This window comes from Notechis scutatus, chromosome 2 (assembly GCF_049901735.1).
Source record: "Notechis scutatus isolate UNSWTSFEM ecotype Mainland chromosome 2, rNotScu1.2, whole genome shotgun sequence".
In the NCBI taxonomy this organism is placed as follows: Eukaryota; Metazoa; Chordata; class Lepidosauria; order Squamata; family Elapidae; genus Notechis; species Notechis scutatus.
Window position 1 is genome coordinate 59,013,719 of NC_142010.1, and position 21,457 is coordinate 59,035,175.

A 21,457-nucleotide genomic window follows, 5' to 3' on the forward strand; every position below is an offset into this window, starting at 1 on the left:
CCTGGAAAAAAAAGACATACTGCTTTAACTATTAAAAAAGAGAGGCTTCATTCACCCTCTCATATATTTTCAATAATTTCTGCCAATGGAGTTGCATTAGCTTGTCTTGTCTGTTATTTTTATAAGCCAGGCATTCTGAAAATATATTGGACACATGGCATTCAAGAAAGAATATTTTACTTTCACTTGATGCTCTTCAAAATATCAAATATAGGCAGAAGCATATCAGCACAAAATATGCAAACCTGATCTATTCATTAATGAAACCTGACTCCAATTTGGAAAGTCTAACTCACTGACGTAGTTTATAAGACACATAGGACCAGTAACTTAAATGTTAACCCAAGGTGCGATTGCTATGAACGAAAGGGTTTAGGAAGGGAACTAAAATAAAAGTGTTGATTAAACAAGATCCTTAACAGAAATCCGTGGTGAGATCACCATTGCCTTATTTATGTATCGTCATGTTCATTCAACCATAACAACACAAGAGCACACAATGTAAACAATTGGCAAATCAAATAAATAAATAAAATAAATAAATGTTAAAAAGGATTTTGCAGAGTTTAAAAGAGATAAAAAGGGTCAGTTGAAATCATTAGAATTATGAGAAAAGGTTACAGCAATTGGGCATCTTTGAGTCAAAACAGATAGAGGGAAACAAGATTAGAGATACAAACTCATGTGTGATGTAAGTAACATGGAGAGAAGTTTTCTCCCTGTCACAATCAAGCAGTTGTAGCAACAGCAGCCCATTTGGATAGTCTGATACAGGGCCCTGGACAGATTTATGTGTCCAGGTCATTAATATCTATTAATGGACTACCTTCTGCAGGCCTTCTGTATATAGTGCTGGGAAGTAACTATGCAAAAGGGCTGTCACTCTCCAAGGGCTTCCCAAATCCATCCAGTTGGATATGTGACTGCTAAACTAGAATGTCCTTGATGGATTCATCACATTTCCCATATTGCCAGAGGGCAACACAGCAGGGTTCTGAAGGAGTGCTGAAGGATAACATTTGGCACAGCAATGCTATTTAGTAACATTGTGAAGATTTAAGAAATACCCAGACACATGACAGAAGGAGCAGAATGGGACTTGCAGATTGATGTCATTTTTAAATCTGCTGATGAGTAAAAGCACTAATGCTTTACTTCCTTACAGGTTGCATTTGGAAAAGTCGCAGTCCAGAGAAGCATGTCTAAAAGTATACTTTTCTTCACATGTTCCATCTCCTATCATGGTCATTTGCATACTTTTTTCCAGGAAGAGTGTATATGTTGGGAAACTGCAATATAGAATGTGATTGCCACAATATGGATAGCTAAAACGCTGATCTCTTGGATATTTTTTCGGCAGTACCTTTTCTAACAACTTCATATTATCTGCAAATGACACTCCTTTAACCTGCTTGATCCTGAGTCAGAGTCAAATCTGTTTAGCTCAGTAATGTCTACAATGACTGGCAGCAGCTCTCTGAGGTTTCAAATGAGAAACTTTCACACTCTACCTAGAAAGATCAAGGAATAAAACACCTTAGACTTTCTGCATACAAAGAAGAGGCTCTACCCGATTTATCACAATTTTCCTTCAGCCTTGGGAACATTATAAGATACTGTTTAAGGTATGAGTTTTTCACATGGTGTCCACAGAACCTCAGGGTTCTATGAGAATTGCATGAGGGCTCCATGAGAGACTAAAAGCGAAAAAGGAATTCACTTGAATGCAGCCAGGCATCCAAATAAGTTTTCTAAGGCCAACATTTCTGGCTTGGCAGACCAGCGATGGAGGCAATGGGTGGGAAAGAGGGAATGGTTTCACACACAGGTGTTACTTTCACAAATGCAGCTTCAAGCATGCACTCACCCACCACTGGTTCCAAACGGGCTGAGGCCTGGTACTGAGCTGTAGCCCAGTAGCTGGGAACCTGCTGATTTGTTTGTTAGAAGAAACCATCCAAATAATTGTGAAATATTAGGTTTCATTTTAGTATACTGGAAATAATAGTTATGCAATTACAATTAACAATTCATTTTCATACAGAGGAACTTTCTGGAACAAGAATGGGTTTTTGTGAAATTCAAATACCTGTATTATATAAATTCAAATTCAAATACCTGTATTATATAAATACGCATACATAAATTATAATAAATAGTTCATAAGTTTTAAAAGTAAGTTTTATTTTATTACAAATTTTATACTGTTAAGAGTTTGTCTCTTGATAAGGGTTCTAGAAATTTCCATTATTATTTAGTTAACATGTTCCATAGTCTGAAAAAAATTGAAAACCTATGCTGTGGAGAATAGCAGTGGAATTGGTGGGAAATGTTTTCTTTAATAGAGATCTGAAAAAATACTTGGACAAACCTTTGGAATTTAATTCTATAAAATTGCCCAGTTACTTTTTATCAGTTTATATAAAAATTTGATTTTGCGGTACAAAAAGGTTTTGGAACTCCATATACTGAAGGTGAGGAAGTGGTTGCACATTGGATAAAATAGAGTCTGGCAGCTAGATATGAGGTCTACCAATTCTAATAGTACTAATGACTGAAGAGACTATGCAGCAGGTCTATCAAGATATATTGGCCCAAGCATGAAAGGCTTAGTTTATATTAATAGCAACTTTGAGATAAGAACATTAATTGGATAGTGCTGGAGAGTGACCATAAGGGATTGAGGGGAGAAAAGCTGGTCGGTCTTCTTTCTCTTACAATTGGTAACCCTGGAATCTAAACATCTTTCTATCTATGGCTAAAGACATCCAGGAAAGATATCCTAGGACAGTGTTCAAGTTCTGAAAATTAGTTTGATAGCTGTCATGTTTCAGATAAGGAAAGCAAACTGATATTTAAATTAGATGTTAGAGAGTTACTGCTGATCAATTAAAAAGTTCATAAAGAAATTGTTGGTTGCCTTGTCTGCTATTTCGGAAGAGATGATAAAAAGCAAATCTAATAAACAAATCTTCCTTGGCTTCCTTCAACCATGTCATGCTACTTGATCTAGTCTGAAACCAATCCTAGACTGGGGATTAGATCTTTTGTTTTAATTGAAAGCTAGAGATTTGGGCACTTTTGTTCATGGAGGCATGAAACTGCAAACACCCCTTCCCCCAATCCCTTATGGTCACTCTCCAGCACTATCCAATTAATATTCTCCTCTCAAAGTTGCTATTAATGTAAACTGATGAGTGTATACTTGCAAATTTTTTAAATATTCTTTTTATTAAAGATTTTTTTTCTTAAAAAATGAAAGATAAACCAGTACAAACTAATATAAAGTGATAAAAAAGAACATAAAAAAGAAAGAAGTCAAAGAGAAAGCTGCAAGTGCAAGAAGGAAAGAAAAAAGTAAAAGAAAAAGAAAAAAGGAAAAACATACAAAGTAGATACTTCCAATCTGATTTTACAGCAGTTCTAAACACCATGATAAATTTACCTCTTACTCTATAGTTATTTCATAACTATCTATAATTATCTTAATCATCAAAACCATAACAAGAGTTTATTATTATTTTTGGTTTCACACAAAAAGTCTATAAGGGGTATCTACTCAGCAATAAATGTACATACTGTCTTTTCTTTGTTCAAAGAAATCAATCAAGCCACTTTGGCAAGTTCCATCATCTGCACCAACCAATCCTCCATCTTTGTGCATACCATAATCTCACTGCAGTTATCATGTACAAAAACAGATTTTCATAGTTTTCTCCACAATTGTATGTCCATCAACCCCAAAAGATCAATATCTGGTTTCAACTATATATTAGTCATTAAAATCCTCTGAATATGCATTTGAATCCAAAGTTATCTAGCTTTCTTACATATCCACCATACGTGATAAAATGTCTCATTTTGTTGTTCACATTTCCAACATACATTTGAAGTGCTTATATGTATTCTAAAAAATTTGTCTGGTACATATACCAATGTATCCTATTTTATTAAAAAAATCTCCAGTGCAAAGTTTAATCCTTTCAGCCACATATTTTCCTATTGTTCCATCTGCTTAAGTATTTCTCACAAGTATTTCTTAAAAAATTAAGAGCAATATTTTACAACAACAATTAACTGTCAGGAGCAATAAATGGAAAAAAAATGAATTGTGTAAAGAAAAAAATTGAGTTTGCAAATAGATCAGGAAAGAGAGTAGCATATCAATTACAAAAATGAAAATAAAATATTGAAATTACAAAACGGAGATCTGTATCAATTACAAAACGGGGATCTGTATCAATGGACAAAAAGCATTTCACTATTCAATATTACTCCAATTTGTATAAAGTGACATCTTTGTAGAAAATATATGAATATTTAAAGAAATAAAATTTACTCAGGATTACAAAGGACCAGAGACATATAATTATAAGGGAAGTTTCTGAAGCCATAAAAAAAGATTAAACTAGGAAAGCTTCCTGGACAGATGGATTAAGAAATGTTTTGAGGATGAACTTTTACAACCTTTACAAAATACAATAAACTACAGGGAGGAAATTTGCCAGAGAGTTGGAAAGAGGCCAGAGGCATATATTATACTATTTATCTAAAGAGGGATAAGATTTGACTTTAACAGGAAAATATTGGCCAATATCATTATTGAATAATGACTACAAGTTCTTCCCAATGATTCTTTCTGATGGACTGAAAATAATTTTGCAAGAATTTATTGATGAGAATTCATATAGATTTTTATCTAAAATACAGTTAAGGGATAAGATTAGAAATTTGTGGGATATTTCGGAATACTTGGAGCAATACAATAAAAAAACAAGCCACACTGATCTTCTCAGGTGCACAGAATGCCTTTCACAGTTGAATTGGGCTTCCTTGTTCAAAGTTCTGAAAGAATTTAATTTTTACAGAACTTTATAAAACAGGTAAAACATCTATATTTCACAGAAAGCACAAGTAATTGTTAATGGACATCTAAAAAACCCCGTGTGATACAAAAAGAAACAAGTGTTGGTTTGGGACAATCCTTTAAATGGAATTGAAATATTAATAAGCAAATTAAAAGATGCTAGTGTATTAGCAGGTTTCAAGTTTAATAAAGAAAAGATGAAGATATTGCAAAAGATATGAAAATAGATCAAACAGAATTGTTTAACAAAACAGGCTTTAAGATTGAGAAGGAGGTAAAATATTTGGATGTCATAATGATAAATATGAATTGTATGTTATTTCTAAATAATCATGATAAGACATGAAGTAAAGTTAAATAAGTTAAACAAGCCATGTTAAAATGGCAGAAAGTACAACTATCATTCTTGGGGAGATTTTCTGTGATAAAAATGAATGTCTTGCCTGGGCTTCTGGTTTGAAGTCTCTTCGGCGACAGACAGAAATCCGCGATCGTGCGCGGTTTCTGTCTGGGCTCGCCGCTGGAGCGCCCTGAGCCGGCTAGAGGTGCATAGAGGTGGTGAAGAGGGGGGGAGACCGCCAGGAGGGTCGAGGAGAGCCGCATCTCTCCTCCTCAGCTGGCCATTACTCCCTTTCCCGAAGGCGGTTGCAGCGGTGGTCAGAAATGGCCACCACAAAGAAGAACTCGACCGGAAAAGAATGTGCAGGAGGAAGATAAGAAGTGAAAGTTTTGGCTGACCGGGTTAAATTGTAAAAGCAACAACTAAGATACCCTGGAATTTAAACTTACAAAAAATAACATCGCTCCCAAAGAAGAGTCTGAAGCAGCGAAGGAAAGTGAAAAGGGAAAGGTTTGGCTTTTTTCTTCTTCTTCTCCTTCCCTATACTGACAACTAAGAGACTTAAATAAGAAATTGGAAAAATCCGCTTTGACATCAATAGGCAATTAAGCTGAAAATAAAACAAAATGCCAAAGGGATAATAAAGATTTCTGGACATTAAAAATTTTCTTTTTCAAAAGCAGGAAGGGAGAGAAAAAGAATAAGGGCAGGATCTGGAATAGGGTGGAGACTGCCTGGAATTAAAAAGAATCTAAAGTAAAACTTCAACAAGACTTCTAAAAATTACATTTTAACTGAAACTTTGTAACTAAATAGTAACCCCAGGAAGAGAAAGTGAAAAAAAAAAGCAAAAAGAAACAGCTTGCGTGTATTTGGATTATTTGGTGATCTTTGGATTTTTGGTTATTATATTTGAATGACTAAAATCAATCGGGTGGTTGTTTAAAAATTTATACAATGGCACCACTTCTGGATGAATTGAAAATGGAACTTAAAAAGTACAAAGAAGATGCACAAGAAGATGCACAAGAAGGGAAGGGTTCTTTTGGTTTCGTTTTTCAATTCTTAGAAATGGAGATTTGGAACTATGAGAAACAACAAGAAACGACTGCAAAACAAGAAGACTGGGACAAAGAAGAAGCCATCTTTAATGAACAAGCCATTTTATGTGGGGAAGAAAAAGGAAAGGGGGGAAAGAGAATGGAGAATTTAAGACTTAAAAAAACAACCAAAGAAAAGAAAAATAATTCGAAAAATAAGTATAATACTGGAAAGCAACAGAAAAGGGGAATACAGAAGAGAGAAATAGAGGTAGAGAGACAAGGGGGTAAAAAGGGGACAGAGAGGAAGAGAGGGAAGAAGGAAAGGAAAAGAAGTTACAAAGGACCGGAGCAAGATATAGAGAAACAGGACCTACTTAGAGATAATGGGTGAAAATCTAACTGAAAAAGGGATTCTGTAAAGGTACATAAGATTGTATTGTTATATTAGTAATAGAAATAACTTTAGAAAATTGGAAACAATGTATGATTAAAATGAGGGATAAAATAGTTAGTGTAATTTAGTGAAATGTTTGTGAATAAAATAAGTGAAATAAAATAAATGAGAAAATTGAATTAGGAAGGAACGGGAACATTTTAATTAGTTAATGTTTTATAAAATATAAGTGAAGGGGGGGGGAATTAACAATGGAAAGTTTATAGTTGTTCCCATAGAAGTATGATATTTAATTGAAAAGTAATGTTAAAGATATTAAGACTTTAATGAATATTAATATTAATGATAGAATTGAATTGGAATGGAATGTTGTTTTAATTATATACATTTATAACTTTTTCTTTTTTTAAGAATACAGTGTGTATTTTAAGAATGTACCAAGCAGAATCCGAATGGAAGTTATGTATTATATTGAATGTTATAACTTTAGGGAAAAAATATAAAGGCGTCATACTCCAATCAGTAACTACAGGAGAAACTTTGTTTAATGAGAAAAGATAATAGATAATTGAAACAGGACAGACAAAAAATATAAATACAATGATTTGAATTGAGATGAGATAATTAAAATAAAATTGAGAAAATTAAAAGAGGGGAGAAGCTATGCAGAAAATGTAAAATAGTAATAAGATATGGAATAGAATATAAAAATGAGCATGAACCTGAATTTGTGTCTGTACGAAGAAATGTAACCCGGGATTACGCTACTTTAAAAAAAGATGTTTTATTTGTATTTTTTTCTCTTTGTGAAAACTCAAATAAAATTTACAAAAAAAAATGAATGTCTTGCCTAAAATGATACTTTTGTTTCAGGCAATAACTGTTTAGAAAATTGATGCACCATTCAAACTATGGCAGAAGGATATATACACAGATTTGTGTGTTAGTGGGAAAAACCACAAATTAAATATAGTATTACTAGATACAAAGGAAAGAGGAGGATTGAGTTTACTTGATTTGAAATTTTCTGTTTGATTTTGATAAAAGAAAATGGATGTTACTGAGAAACAGAAGGTTTTTTGAGTTAGAAGGACATGACCCAAGATTTTTGTGGCATGGATATTAGTGATAAAGTCAAGGTTAATGTGGATTTTAAAATTTTTATGTTAGATGTGCCATATTGAGAATAAGAAATAGATACTAATGCAGGCTGCATCTAAAAACATCTTTGTGATTCTCAGCACGAAACATTTTATAGACAAAAAATAATAGGTAAACAGAAAGGCTAACTTACTGTAAGATACTAGATTTTTGTAAAGGAGAAAATAAAATAAAATCAAGAAAATAATAAGTAGAAGTGGGATATAGAGTCAATAGTCTCTTATTTACAATTATTAGATTTAAAATAGACAAAAGAATTTATGGTTTTGACCATTGTAAAACTGAATTTAAAACAGAACTGTGCACAATTACATGCGAACATGTAATTGCTAGAAAGTATAAACTCATATTGAAATTTCAAACAAAAGAGCAAGCGAGAGCATTATAGTAAAGAAAGCTTCATTTGCAAATCTGAATTGGATTACAAATAGTCCTCAATTTACTATTCATTTAGTGATAATTCAAAGCTGAAATGACTTTGAAAAGGGGGACATGACCAGTTTTCACACTTAATAACCTTTGCAGCATTCCCATGGTCACATGATCAAAATTCAGACGTTTGGCAAATGCCTCATATTTATGATTACTGCGTCATGTGATCTCCTTTTACAACTTCTGATAAGCAAAGTCAATGGGGATGTCAGATTCACTTAACAACCATTTTACTAACTTAACAGCTGCAGTGATTCACTTAAAACTGGCAAGGTCGTACAATGGGGCAAAACTCACTTAACAATTGTCTCCCTTAACAATGGAAATGTTGGGCTCAATTGTCGTTATGAGGACTACCTGTATACACACTTCACTCCCTCCATATAAATTGATCCAAGCTGGAAGCTGCTTTCTACCAACAGCAAATTGTTATTACTGTGTAAAAAAAAAAAGGTCATTATGAATTCAAGCAGAAGCAGCAAGTTCTTTTTCATTAAGATAAAATGTTAAATAAAACTTTGTTATCCATATTGCCTAATTACATGATCAGCCTGAAACAAGGCTTCCCCCGCAAAAAAGGGAAGTTATTTTGAACCTTCAGGACTGTAATCAAGGAGAGAAGCAACTTGGAAGTAAAGAGAAATTTCCCAAAGGTGAGAACAATTAACCAGGAAAATGCCTTGCCTTCAGAAGTTGTGGGTGCCCCATCCTTGGAGGTTTTCAAGAAGAGATTGGACAGCCACTTGTCTGAAATGGTATAGATTCTCCTTGCTCACGTAGCGGGTTGGACTAGGTGATCTCCAAGGTACCTTCCAACTTTGTTATTCTATATTCTCTATTAACATGTTCAAAAAGTAAAGAAGATGTGTGCAAAACCTATCTATACTCATGAGCGGAATGAATAGAAAAGGACTGAGGATGACATCTTTGTAGCATCAGAATAATCAAAAGTCACTTCAAATAATCCCTTGATGGTTAACCATATTAGATAAAATTAATGGGAGCTATTCATTCAACATCTCCACTGCTACAACTTATCCACTTCTGTGGAATGTGGAGTGAGGACGACTCAGGAATGAATTCCAATCATTCTGCAGTTGGTTTTCAGATGAATAATCATTTTGGTAGCAGCAAAAGCAAAAAATAAATTGGTGGTAACCATTTTACTATGGCATAAATTGCTATTTTTAAGGTCCTACAAGACTTTTCGTAGTTGTTATTTTTTTGGTTTAATTTCCGCATAACTACACTAGTATATATGGACTAGGGATTATATTGCAGGTTATCTCATACTGAAAGTCAGTGTGTGGCTTAACATTTCCCTTATTTAATTCGAGTCTTTTAAAATATTTTGTTTGCCCTTGTTACAAATTGTAACAAGCCAGTGAATGTTGGGGTTTATGCGCACAGCATAAATTAACAAAAGAAAGAAAGGAAAAAAAGGAATAAGTACAAGCATGTACAGACTTCTCCAACTTGCAAACCTTGCTTGATAATTATTACAGAGAAGCACTGGTGAAAATCTTAATTTTGTCTTCTTCAATTACATGCTGCAAATATGGATGGAGAATTAAAAATTAACAGCTAACTCTATTGTGATGTCACTTTTTAATAAAAAGTCTCCAGATACCGAGAGTCTCATATGTATGCAGTCTTTTGCCAGACTCATAGTCCCATCTCTCTTATTGTACTATAAGTAAAACTTCAGCTAATCATAGTTCCAGGTTATATTCAGTTCCAGGTTATAATCAGTGACACATTCCTAGCTTTCATTTTTAATCTCAAGACTAGAAAAAAGTAGCATTACATGTCAAAGAAAGTTAAGTATTTGTTTATTTGTTAGATTTACATTTAACCTTTTCTTCCAAAATAGAAGACAATTTCAACAGATTATGAACAAGGATATTAAACCAATTTTAAAATTATTTGGATGTCCTAGCTTGCAAATTAATAGGGAATTATGGAAGACTTCTTTTTTTGGTGTTGCTTTCACTAGTGAGAAAACAGCAAAGAAAACAATGCCAAAACATTTTTTCAAGATATTAATCTGTATCCTTAATTCACCATTAAATTTGTTTTATTTGCTCTAATGTGAACTCTTTTCCCAGCAATCAGAAACATTTTCAGTTTCTGCTTCTACAATACTGTTCATCAGAAAATTAGCCCAGTATCCCAAAAATCTTAACTTACCCTTACTTTGTTTTACAAAAACAATTTATATGACATCTCTTGAACCCAACCCCATTCCTAATGTTCCAAAACAAAATACTGTAAATATCCATAAACAGTGACTACAGAACATTTCTGGTAACATTTCAAACTACCCTGTTCATTCTTCCATCTATAAAAAAGTATTTCTTATTTTGGAAAGCTATATTTTATATTTTATTATTTTTATTTATTAATCAAAACAAGGCAATACATTTGAAGTGACTTCTTAATGAAATGATTTTTACTTCAACTTTTGCCTACCAGACTGAGCATCCTGTCACTCAAAAGTGAATGGAAAGATGTGCACATGACTTTCACAACCACAAGGTTACATCACATTAAGGTTGAAATGGTGCATGATGCATGGGGTGAAGAGTTTGATGTGACTTCAATGACTTTGGAGAAACTGCGTCCATAGTCAAAATAGGGAAACAGAAATAAATAGTCAGAAATGACATTTCCATTAAGGGTCATTCCAGAAATGTAAATTTAAATTATGTCCCATAAGACAGTTTACTACTTTATCGCAAACAATTTGTTGTCTACAGAAATATTTAAAAATGTAGATTACAAGTAGTCTACAACCACAATTGGAAACCAATTTTCTGTTGCTAAGTAAGGAAATTGAGTTGTGTGCAATTTTATGACCTTTTTGCCATGGTTGTTAAATGAATCACTGCAGTTGTTAAGTGAATCCATTTCCCCCCATAAATTTTGCTTGTCAGAACTTGGCTAGGAATGGCTATCACATGACCCCGGGACACTGCAACTGTTGTAAATACACACCAGTTGCCAAGTGCCCAAAGTTTGTTCATGTGACTGGGGACACTGAAATGGTTCTAAGTCCAAAGACTAGAAATAAATCCCTTATTTCAGTGCCATTGTAACCTAGAATGGTCACAAAATGAATAGTTGTAAGTCAAGAACTACTTCTACATCGGAAAGCTAAATGGTTTCTGGTGATGTCTAAAAGTTCAGCAAAATCCAATCACACTTCTTTAGAATCCTATCATTATAAAACAAACTAGAAAAGATAAAAATAAAGTTTACTACTTTATCACAGCAACTTCCAGATGTGCTGGATTCCATCATAAGCATAAGCCATTTCATTGTTGGAGTTGATACAGCCCAGGCCATCATGTCTGGGAGAATATCAGAGCTCCTTTAAAGTATGCCATACAAAAAACTAATAGTCAAAAGATCACAGGATTTTATTCAATGTTGAATTAATTCTAACATATCTTTAAAAGTAGAAAAGAATTTATGTGTTGATTATAACCTTTCAGATATTCTACATGGGGCTACTGTTGATTTTAGAGTTCTGAAAACTTCAACTAGTGCAGAATGAGGCAACGGGGGCAGTTATGTCTGCCCCTAGACTAGAGTGAGACATGGTATCACTCTGCTCCATCACCTATGTTGGTAACTAGTTTGCTTCAACGTCCAATTGTTGGTGCTGGTTTTAACTTTTAAAACTATACAGCTATACAACTATACAACTAATCCAGCACAGGGCTGGATTATTTGGGGAAGAGACTTCCTGATTACATCTATCCCACCCATTAGGTCTTGTTGGAGGGATATGCTGCCCATCTGTGAAAGAATTCCATCTGACTGGACTAAGGTGAGCCTTTTTTGCCCTCTGGAACATCATCTCTCCCATGGTGAGGTTAGCTTGGCCCTAACCTTAGACCTTCAGAAAGCCCTCAAAACATGGTTCTGGGGAGCCAGAGCATCTCTTGGCAATAGTGAGTCGGCATCTTGGCTATATATTTTCCCCATCATAATCTTGTTTTATCCATATTTATGGTTTTTAATTGGTTTGTAGAACATTTTTAATTGTTGGTTTTATTGTATGCCACCCAGAGCCACTTTATGTGCGATAGGCAGCCATATATACTTGGCAAATAAATAAATAGAATTCTTCTATTTTAACTTTTTTTTCAGTCTCACCATTCGAATCTAAAATAGAACACTTGCATCCCAGATTCAAAGAAAGTTAGTTGTTCTTAAGTGCCACTGAAGAAACTGGGGAATTAGTTAGCCCCAATTAACTGAAATGTTATTCACTGTAATAAGACTTAAACTCTGCTAGTTTTCTCATGTTCCCAAGTATAAGTAATTGGAATAATAAATATTAACAAATCAATGTTGCTTTTCTTTAAATCTCCTGATTGGGGTAATCAAAGTCCCTGCCCTTGGGAAGTAAAACCTGTTCTTCTGACCATTACTGCTTAATGACCAGCAAGTTCTCAAACCCTATAATTAACATTTTTCTCTGCATATTAGCTTGTTTGAAGTAACAAATAACACATCCCACATTAAAACTGGGGCATCTTTTGCTTAATTTAGTTGCAGAAAATACCCACAAAAAGTGCTTGAAGTGATAATTTAAAGCTTACATAGAATATTTAGAAATTATAAAATGTAAATTATGGCTGTAAAGAATAACATTCTTGTCAAGATGCTAAAAGAAGAATCTGCTGTACTGAATTCTCCTAAACTCTGTACTGCTGTTTAAATTGAAAACAAATATGAAGTTTGCAGTCTCTCCCCTCCCCTTCCTCCCACCTTTGTTATTTTGAAAAAGCCAAATATTTATTTGTAAGCAGAAATTCTCACCATCATGTTCAATTTTGGTTAAAAGCATCAGAGGTAAGAACATTACTAGAACATTAGAGATCTATGTCAAATGAAAGAACTAATTATCTGACTCTATTAATCTTTTCCTGATATTCTTCTTGTACTAGTTCTACTTTGTATGTCTTAGAGATTAATCTAAAGCATTTAAATTAAGGTATCTTTACTCAAAAATAAATTTTCAAACCTTTTATATGCTTTTCTCCTGATTGGCATTTCCTCAAGGCAATTTATATTTTCAGAAAAATCAAAATGATAGAATCCAAAGAAAGTGTTATCATTTCAAATAGAAAGATGTGTGTTTGGGATTACGCATGTCTGCTTGTTTTCCTATTATAAAAAAAATACAAACCAATCACCTGCTTAGCAAAATGGTAAAGCATGTTGACATTCTTATGATTAAATGGTTTGAAAGACTAAAGAAAAAGAATGTTCAACTTCTGCAAGATTATTTTTACAAGATGAAATGAAATCGCTGAAGAAAAAAGTTTTATGTTTAAACCTGGCCTTGCTTCCTGGAAAAAGAGTTGCTCAAGTGGTAGTAACAAAAACATAGGAATAGCTGAATATTTTCTTGTTTAACAGGAATAAAGATCAAGAGCAATCTATAGTTGTTCCAGGCATGGGAAAAGAAAAAAGAATCCTGACTCCTCGGGCTATTTGTTATCATAACTACTTAGTTGTAAAATGGCATGAGGAAATGTATCTTTACTATCCTCAGCAGCTAAGAGTATATTCAACAACTCTAATGTTGCAAGCTGCAGTTAGATGAGCAACATACAACAGAGCCTGAAAATATATTTTCATATATTAATTAAGCTATTTTACACTTCAGTTAGCAATACCATAAGCAACAAGCTGCCTCTGGCCACCACTTCGTTTGCAGCCTTGACCAATCTGGGCATCAATCCATCGGTTTATTTTACTTTATTATTTTAGATCCTTCTAGTTAAAAACAAGTAGATCAGAAGTTAGTATGTTCTCAAGAAAATGGTTATTGTGAGTGAAGGTGAATAAAAGGAGCAATCTTGTCAGCCCTACCTTCTGAAAAACAAGGGTTATATGACTGGCCATATCCACGACTGGCAGTCATTTTGTATAGAAGGAAACGTCCGTACACCTGCACTTACATGAGAGTGCCCAAAGCATTCTTAAAATCCCAAGTGAGTCCACCAATCAAAAACTTTCCTTACCTTACCTTATCTTAAATTATTTTCATACCTCAAATTCCATATTTAAAGAACTTTCAAATGATGGAATATTTGAATAGAGACATTTCTCATTAAACATTTTCATATTATATAAATATGGAAGTAACTTATTGTATTCTTGCCTTTTAATATTCTTTCTGCATGTTGATTTGGGAAGATTTGGGAAGATAATGAACTATATTTACAGTGACTATATTTTCTTGGAAAAAATAAAGGACAAACATGAAAAAAGGAGAAAATTTGACAGAGGCTCATAAGGATAAAAAAAGTTAATAGTTTATGTTTAAAACTTTGATTTGAAAAGGAAAATTCAAGATCAAAACCCAGTAATACAAAGCATATATTCTAATAAAAATATCTAAAATCAAAGTATTTTATTTTTAAAATAATTTTTTTAAACCAAACATTTTATTTTTAAAAGACAACTCATTTCCCGTATTTTTCACATCAGTGTGAAAGACTTTGTATTAAGTGTTACCACTTGCATGTTGGCTGGGGAATTCTGGGAGTTGAAGTCCACCTATCTTATAGTTGCCAACTTTTGAAAAATGTTGGCTTATATGAAGTGGGTGAAACCACAGGACACAAGAACAATTTGTTGTCTACAGAAATATTTAAAAATGTAGATTACAAGTAGTCTACAACCACAATTGGAAACCAATTTTCTGTTGCTAAGTAAGGAAATTGAGTTGTGTGCAATTTTATGACCTTTTTGCCATGGTTGTTAAATGAATCACTGCAGTTGTTAAGTGAATCCATTTCCCCCCATAAACTTTGCTTGTTGGAAGCTGCCTAGGAATGGCTATCAAATGACCCAGGGACACTGCAACTGTTGTAAATACACACCAGTTGCCAAGTGCCCAAAATTTGTTCATGTGACTGAAATGGTTGTAAGTCCAAGGATTAGAAATAAATCCCTTTTTTCAGTGCCATTGTAACCTAGAATGGTCACAAAATGAATAGTTGTAAGTCAAGAACTACTTCTACACTGGAAAGCTAAATGGTTCCTGGTGATGTCTAGAAGTTTAGCAAAATCCAATCTCACTTGTATAGAATCCTATCACTGTAAAACAAACTAGAAAAGATAAAAAGTTACAAGATTATTTCTCTTAATACTGTTTTCGCTGAAGCACAATCACAGCAGAGTTGAAATTTCTCTTGCTTTTAATTATGTCTGTTCAAATCCTCATATCCCAAGCTATTCTTGTCTTTCAAAGAAAAAAAAAGTTTTCATTTTTCTTCCTTGGGGAACACTTCAAGCTGACCAAATCTAAGGGGAAAAAAAACTCCTCTATCTCCCCATCTATACTTCCTAGAAGTTCTGGGATTACACTGTAAATTAAAAACTGATAATCCTTGCTGCATCCTGAAGTTTGATTTTATGTAACCCAGGTATTCAATGTTCGTTAAGGGTAGATGTGGCAGAGTAAGGAAAGGCTCCACCCAATCCTGTACTAGAAAACATTAAAACAGACACATAAGTAATCGCTGAGAGCTAAAGCAGAAAATCAGATAAACTGCAGGCTACGGATAATTTGAATGCCTATTAGAGTATTTGTACTCTGAAATTAACGCAACACTCAAAAGCATTGTGCCATAATTGTAGACGCCAAAGTAATTTTGATGGGAATGTTTGATTTGAAATATGAAATAAAAAGCCAGTGGCTTTTTCAAAACTTTGATGTACTGCATTGATAAGTTTTTCAAAAGTCATGCCTTTTTTCCTATTGAAGCTGAATTCATACCTCCAAGTTATTGATTTGATAATTTCAGCATCAAGTGATGGCTTCTACAAACAGCCAACACTGACCAATAATTGCAAATAGGTATAATCTTAAAAGGCAGTAGAGTTCAAATCATTCCTTCTTTTTTATTTAGAATTTCTATCCCATTCCCTCCTTCCTTCGTTCCAACCCTGCTAATTTTCAACTAGTAAAGCTGCAAATAGTTGTTGCTTCGTAAGGCGGAACTTTGGGATTCACAGTATTAAATTCATAGACTTTGTTCTGGCTATGCAAATAATATGCTTAGTCATAAGAGAATGAGGTGGCGTTTGTATTTCTGGGGAGCTTTTCTATTCCAACAGCTACTCACTCAATACACTGTCATGTACAATATGTGACTTGATATAATGCTAGCTGGCTGGCAAAAATTAGACGTGACCTATTGATTGCTAGATCTTTCTTAGCGACTCTCATCCACAACACATTCTATAATGGCACAATCAAATAGCTCATACACAAGAACATTTTCTCAAAAAACCAAAAAAAAAAAAAAAAGCCTGCATTTTCTCAGTAGTGCAAGTGGTCCAAATTGGTGCAATTGGTGCAATTTCTTAAGTGTTAATTATGAGTCATTAGCAATAGCAAGGAAACACTTACAGTACTGAATGCCATTTCAGATGAGATGCCCAGCTAATCTAGCATTTTGGTCCCACACAGTCTAACCAGTTGTTTGTGAGAAAGCATTAGGCAGCATGTGAATGCAACTGCTCCCTTCTGCTTATATTCCCTAGCCAACAGTATGGAGAAGCATGTTGACTTTACAATACTTTACAGCCATCTTGACCAGTAGCTATGATAGGTTTATACTATTTCCCATGACCTTGTTTACACCTCTTTTAAAACTGTCAAGAGTTCATAGCTCTTACACCTTGTGCTAATCACATAACTTTACGCTAAGACGATATGAAGAAGCAATTCTTTAGATCGATTCTGAATTTTCCATGTTCACATTAATTCTAATATTTAAGACTCTTTCACCATATCATCCCTACACTAATTGTATATGTCTTTATGAGATTTCCCCCTTATTTTTTTTCTCATCCAAAAATATCTTAATTGTTCTGACTTCACTTATTCCAAGTATGGCTGTAGTATTGCAGTTTTATTTTAAACTTGTCCTGATTTCCAATATCAAAGCAGAGCAACAAAACAGAAAACTAAGTTTTATCCAGCTATTCACTACAATCCTTATGCTGTATGTTCATTATTACTTCTAATGCATACCGTAAGGAATCATACTACTGGCCATCCAGCTATTTTCTGGTGGCAAATTGTTATTTCTAGATGGTTTTAAATTATAGCAGCACATGATCATCTGCAATACTGGCAAGCAAAACTTTTAAACATAGGCCACAATTTTGAATGAGATTACATGGGAGTAAATGGATATTATGAATTTAATTCTTGTCATATATATTGCATTGTTGTCTTAGGAGCTCACTTAATTCTCTACCCATTTTATTTCCATAATCAACCAGTGAAACAGATTGGGCTGATATGTAAAGGGCTGAACTATATATAACTTCACTATTATAGATTTTGAACTGAGAGTTTGTGGCAATGTATTAATATCACTAATTGACAAAAAGCTTTTTATATGTACAGTACATGAAAAAAATATTGAGAAGAGGAATCTGACAGATATACTGAAAAATCTGATCATTCATATAATGCATTTCATTTATTGAAAAGTGCTAGGTAAGTATTAGTAAAATTAGAAATTTCTCTCTCTCTGGTTATTCTATGTAATCTATAGCATATTATTGCTTCCATTGATTTTGGAAAAAATTAAGTGTAGCATTCTTTGGATAAATAAAAGAATTACGGTAACATTTTAGGGATTCTGAGGACAAGGCACATCCATATATCAACTAGACTTTTACTTCACTTTAAAACAGGTAACTTTAGATTTCAGCTTCTGAAAACATAGAATGAATGTCTTACCTCCATTCTTCTACAAAGTGTTGTAGTTATTTAATGTTACCCCAGATACCAGGAAATAAGCTTTCAAAAAAAAAAAATTGTGCTAAAAATAAAATAAAAACCAACATAATTGGTGTTCAAAGTGATGGAATGGCTATCCCATATTGATGGTAAGCATACAGACTCAATTTTAAAGTTGAGCTGATTATCTAAACCAGATAACTAAACTGGAAATTATACCGAGAATCTACTAAGTTCTTTAGCCTAGACCTGAAATCTTGTAAGTTTTTTGAGACTAACTTCTAAAAAATACAGAGAAGACTGAATTATAAAAATATTCAAGACTAGGATGTAAGGAACATTAAAAAAAAACACACACCAAATTCAAGGTACCAATTTTTGCTGCCCAAACTGCATTCAACATTTTTTCCGTGCAAAGCTAATCTAAGTACAAAGAAGAAAAATCTAACATGCTCATGTAAAAAAAAAAATCACAAATGTTTATTCTGCCATTAATAACGGTGCATGACTCGATTGCATGCTATTTCCATTTATTTTATTGCAGATATCATTTTAAAAAAAATTAAATATGGTAGTTTAGATACAAACATCTCTGGAAATCAAAATATCTTTAAGCAATATATCAGAATGATTACTTCACAAAATGAACTTAATAGAAATGAGTTGAAAAGAAGCACTTTAATTGATGGGATAGGAGTTAGAATTAAGTTCCAAATAAACTTTTTTCACAGACAACTTTATCATATACATTAAATAACAACAATCTAAACTGCCCTTTTCTTATAAAGGTTTCTATGTAGTAATGAACCCACTTCAGCAATTTAGTCTCCAGAAATATTGGGATTTCAACTCTCTGGTAAGTCCCACTTCAACTGGAGTACACCAGACTAAGTATCACTAATCTTTATGATCAAGATAACAACCTACATAACCTGTAATCACTGTCTGATTTTCCTTTCCCTTTTTCCTTCTTAGATACAGCTTTCACTCACTCTACCACACACAGGAAAATGGCTAATCTTTCTAGTTTCACAAGTAAAAACTGCCTCTGTGGGTGTTATTAACATTTGACACTTATATCAAAAAGATGGTTCAAAGGTCACTATACAAAGAAAGTAACTGTACCATCACTTTCTAGCTCAATCCCATCTCAGAACATTACACCGTACATATTTTAAAAGGAGTCAGGGTTGAATTTTGAAATAATTATTGTCAAATGAATGCTCATTACTAAATTGGCTCTTATGTCTTCTGGATATATTTGGTAAATTATAATTTATGAAATATACCTGTTTATGATTTGGCTAGCGATGGAAATATTTGATTTCAAATTATCACTGAAAGCAATTATGGTTGGTTTTTTTTTACCTGTGGACATCCATGCTCCATAAAAAGTGTTTCCTCACTCAACTTATCACCAAAATGCTACTGAAGTATTAAATTATGACCCTGTTACCATACTGGATCATAACTCATACATATTGCCTCAAAGTTAGTTACGACACTAATAGGAACTTGCAGTCTCTAGCGTTTAATGCCCTAGGGAGAAATGTCAGTGGGAAATTTACAAAACACTCCTGCAGACTTGGGATATGACACCAAGGCATTATATGTATTTCACAATCTATAATCTCTGTTGTGGAATGATTATACTTCAAACCCTATTTACACTCCTTGTTGTGATTAGGAAAGCTAAGAAAAGGCATGATTTATTTAAAAGAAATTATCAGCACTTTTGAATTACTAAGTACTAAGTGTAACTCCCTGCCCATCATTTTGTCTTTATTTATAAGGACCCATCTTGGCTACAGGTGCTTTACATTTTCCTACTATCAGAATACTCACAGCAGGCAATTTACATAGGAAAAGCTAAAAGCTTAAGGGGATCTAGAGTACAACAAAGCCCTATGAAACTACTTCTGCAAACCCAGAGGGCGCCTATTAATGCCCATTCCTGCCCACTTGGATTTATCAGGAACTCAAATATAATTCAAGTTACTATCAACGTCTCCTTCCTCAAGATGTATTACTCAGACCTGATGCAAAGCAAACTGCACACCCATGCCTAAAGGGCCCAGGAAACGTTTATCTTTTTTCTCTTTTAACTAAAGACTTTCAAGTCAAAATCTGCACATCACAAAAATCCTTTGCAACCCTTCTCAGATTCCTTTTACCTGGGCAGAATTTTCCTCGTCTAGGGTCCAACTCCTCAGACTGACATATCCATGAACTACGAGTTAATAAGTTGTTGCGCGTGTGCTCACACGGGCATGTCTTTCGTACAGATGTCTCTCCTTCCCTTCACCGTCCCCCACCCCCAACCCCGGATAGTAAGTCTTATCTTTCCACAGAGTCCGCGTACGGGAACCCTATCCGGAAAGACTTCAACTCCTTCTCCCGACCGCTATCACAACCCCCGAGTCTGGAGAGGAACTCTCAGAGGAAACCCTGCGCCTCCGACTCTGACAGGGAAGACGACCTGCTCTTGCCTGGCACGGCCCTCCTCAAGGTTCCCCCACCCCCGCAGAAAAAAAAACAAAGTTTCTTTTGCCTTTTTGCGGCGCCAGCTCCCCTATTCCGATACACCCCCCCCAACCCCAGTCCGTCGCACCTCCCGCAGCCGCCCCACTCCCGCTGGACCCAGAGACACGTGCCTCCACGGACTGGTTCCCCGAACGCCTCCTAGAGTTGCAGCGAGTGGCAGCCGCTACTGAGGCGGGCGGGCACTCTGGGACGCAGCCCGTGTGGCGCTCCCTCTCCCCTGCCCCAACGCGCCGCGAGAGGCTCCCGCTCGTCTCGCACTGACCTGACGCTGTCAACGCGGCAGGAGCAAAGGCTTCGCCTCTAGTGGCATGGGTTCCCCCGCCCAGCCCGTCCTATGGGCAGGCCCCGCCTCTTGGTCCCGCGGCTACACTTCCCCGCCCTCCAGTCAACCTCCGCGCCCCACCCACCCACCCGGGAGCGCCCCGAGCGGCAGCGCCGGAGCCGCTTTCTGCCTATCTTCTGACCCCGGGCGAGGGACGAGCAGGGGTTTGGGAACGGGGGCATCGGGTCTCCGGCTCTCTGGATTGCGTCTGTCTGTCTGTCTGTCTGTCTCTCTGTGTGGTCTCTTTTGCCAGAAAGAGGGTTCCACGTGCTGCCGATGAACCCGGGAGAAAATGCGCGCAATTTGAATACAGTCCTGTCAAAGGATAGGAAGCGTGCGGGGTGGCGTCACGGCTGGTCTTCGTTTTTTCGGGTGGGACGGTGCTCAAAATGCATCCTTTAGGGAACCAGCCCGACGCTGGCTTTCCCACGTGCAGGTTTTCTCCACGGACTAGCTTTCCCGCGGACAGTCTTGGGTCTCTCTCTGCCCTCAAAAAATGTCGGGGTCCGTTTTAGGGTTGTCCAGGTTAATCTAATCCCCCCCCCCACGCTTTGGACGACCCGT

General features: G+C 35.2%; 1 protein-coding gene across 2 annotated transcripts in view; it reads right to left on the reverse strand.

Moving 5' to 3' along the window:
- Window positions 1–20,894, reverse strand: part of PPARG (peroxisome proliferator activated receptor gamma) — a 69,736-nt gene extending 48,842 nt beyond the window's left edge. The window contains exon 1 of one of the 2 annotated variants that reach the window (XM_026676901.2): window positions 20,834–20,894. The gene's annotated coding sequence lies outside the window, so the exon portion shown is untranslated. Of the gene's footprint in view, window positions 1–20,201; window positions 20,327–20,833 lie in introns of those variants that run through there. The other variant, XM_087954857.1, reaches the window with a different exon arrangement.
- Between the last annotated feature and the right edge of the window lie 563 nt (window positions 20,895–21,457).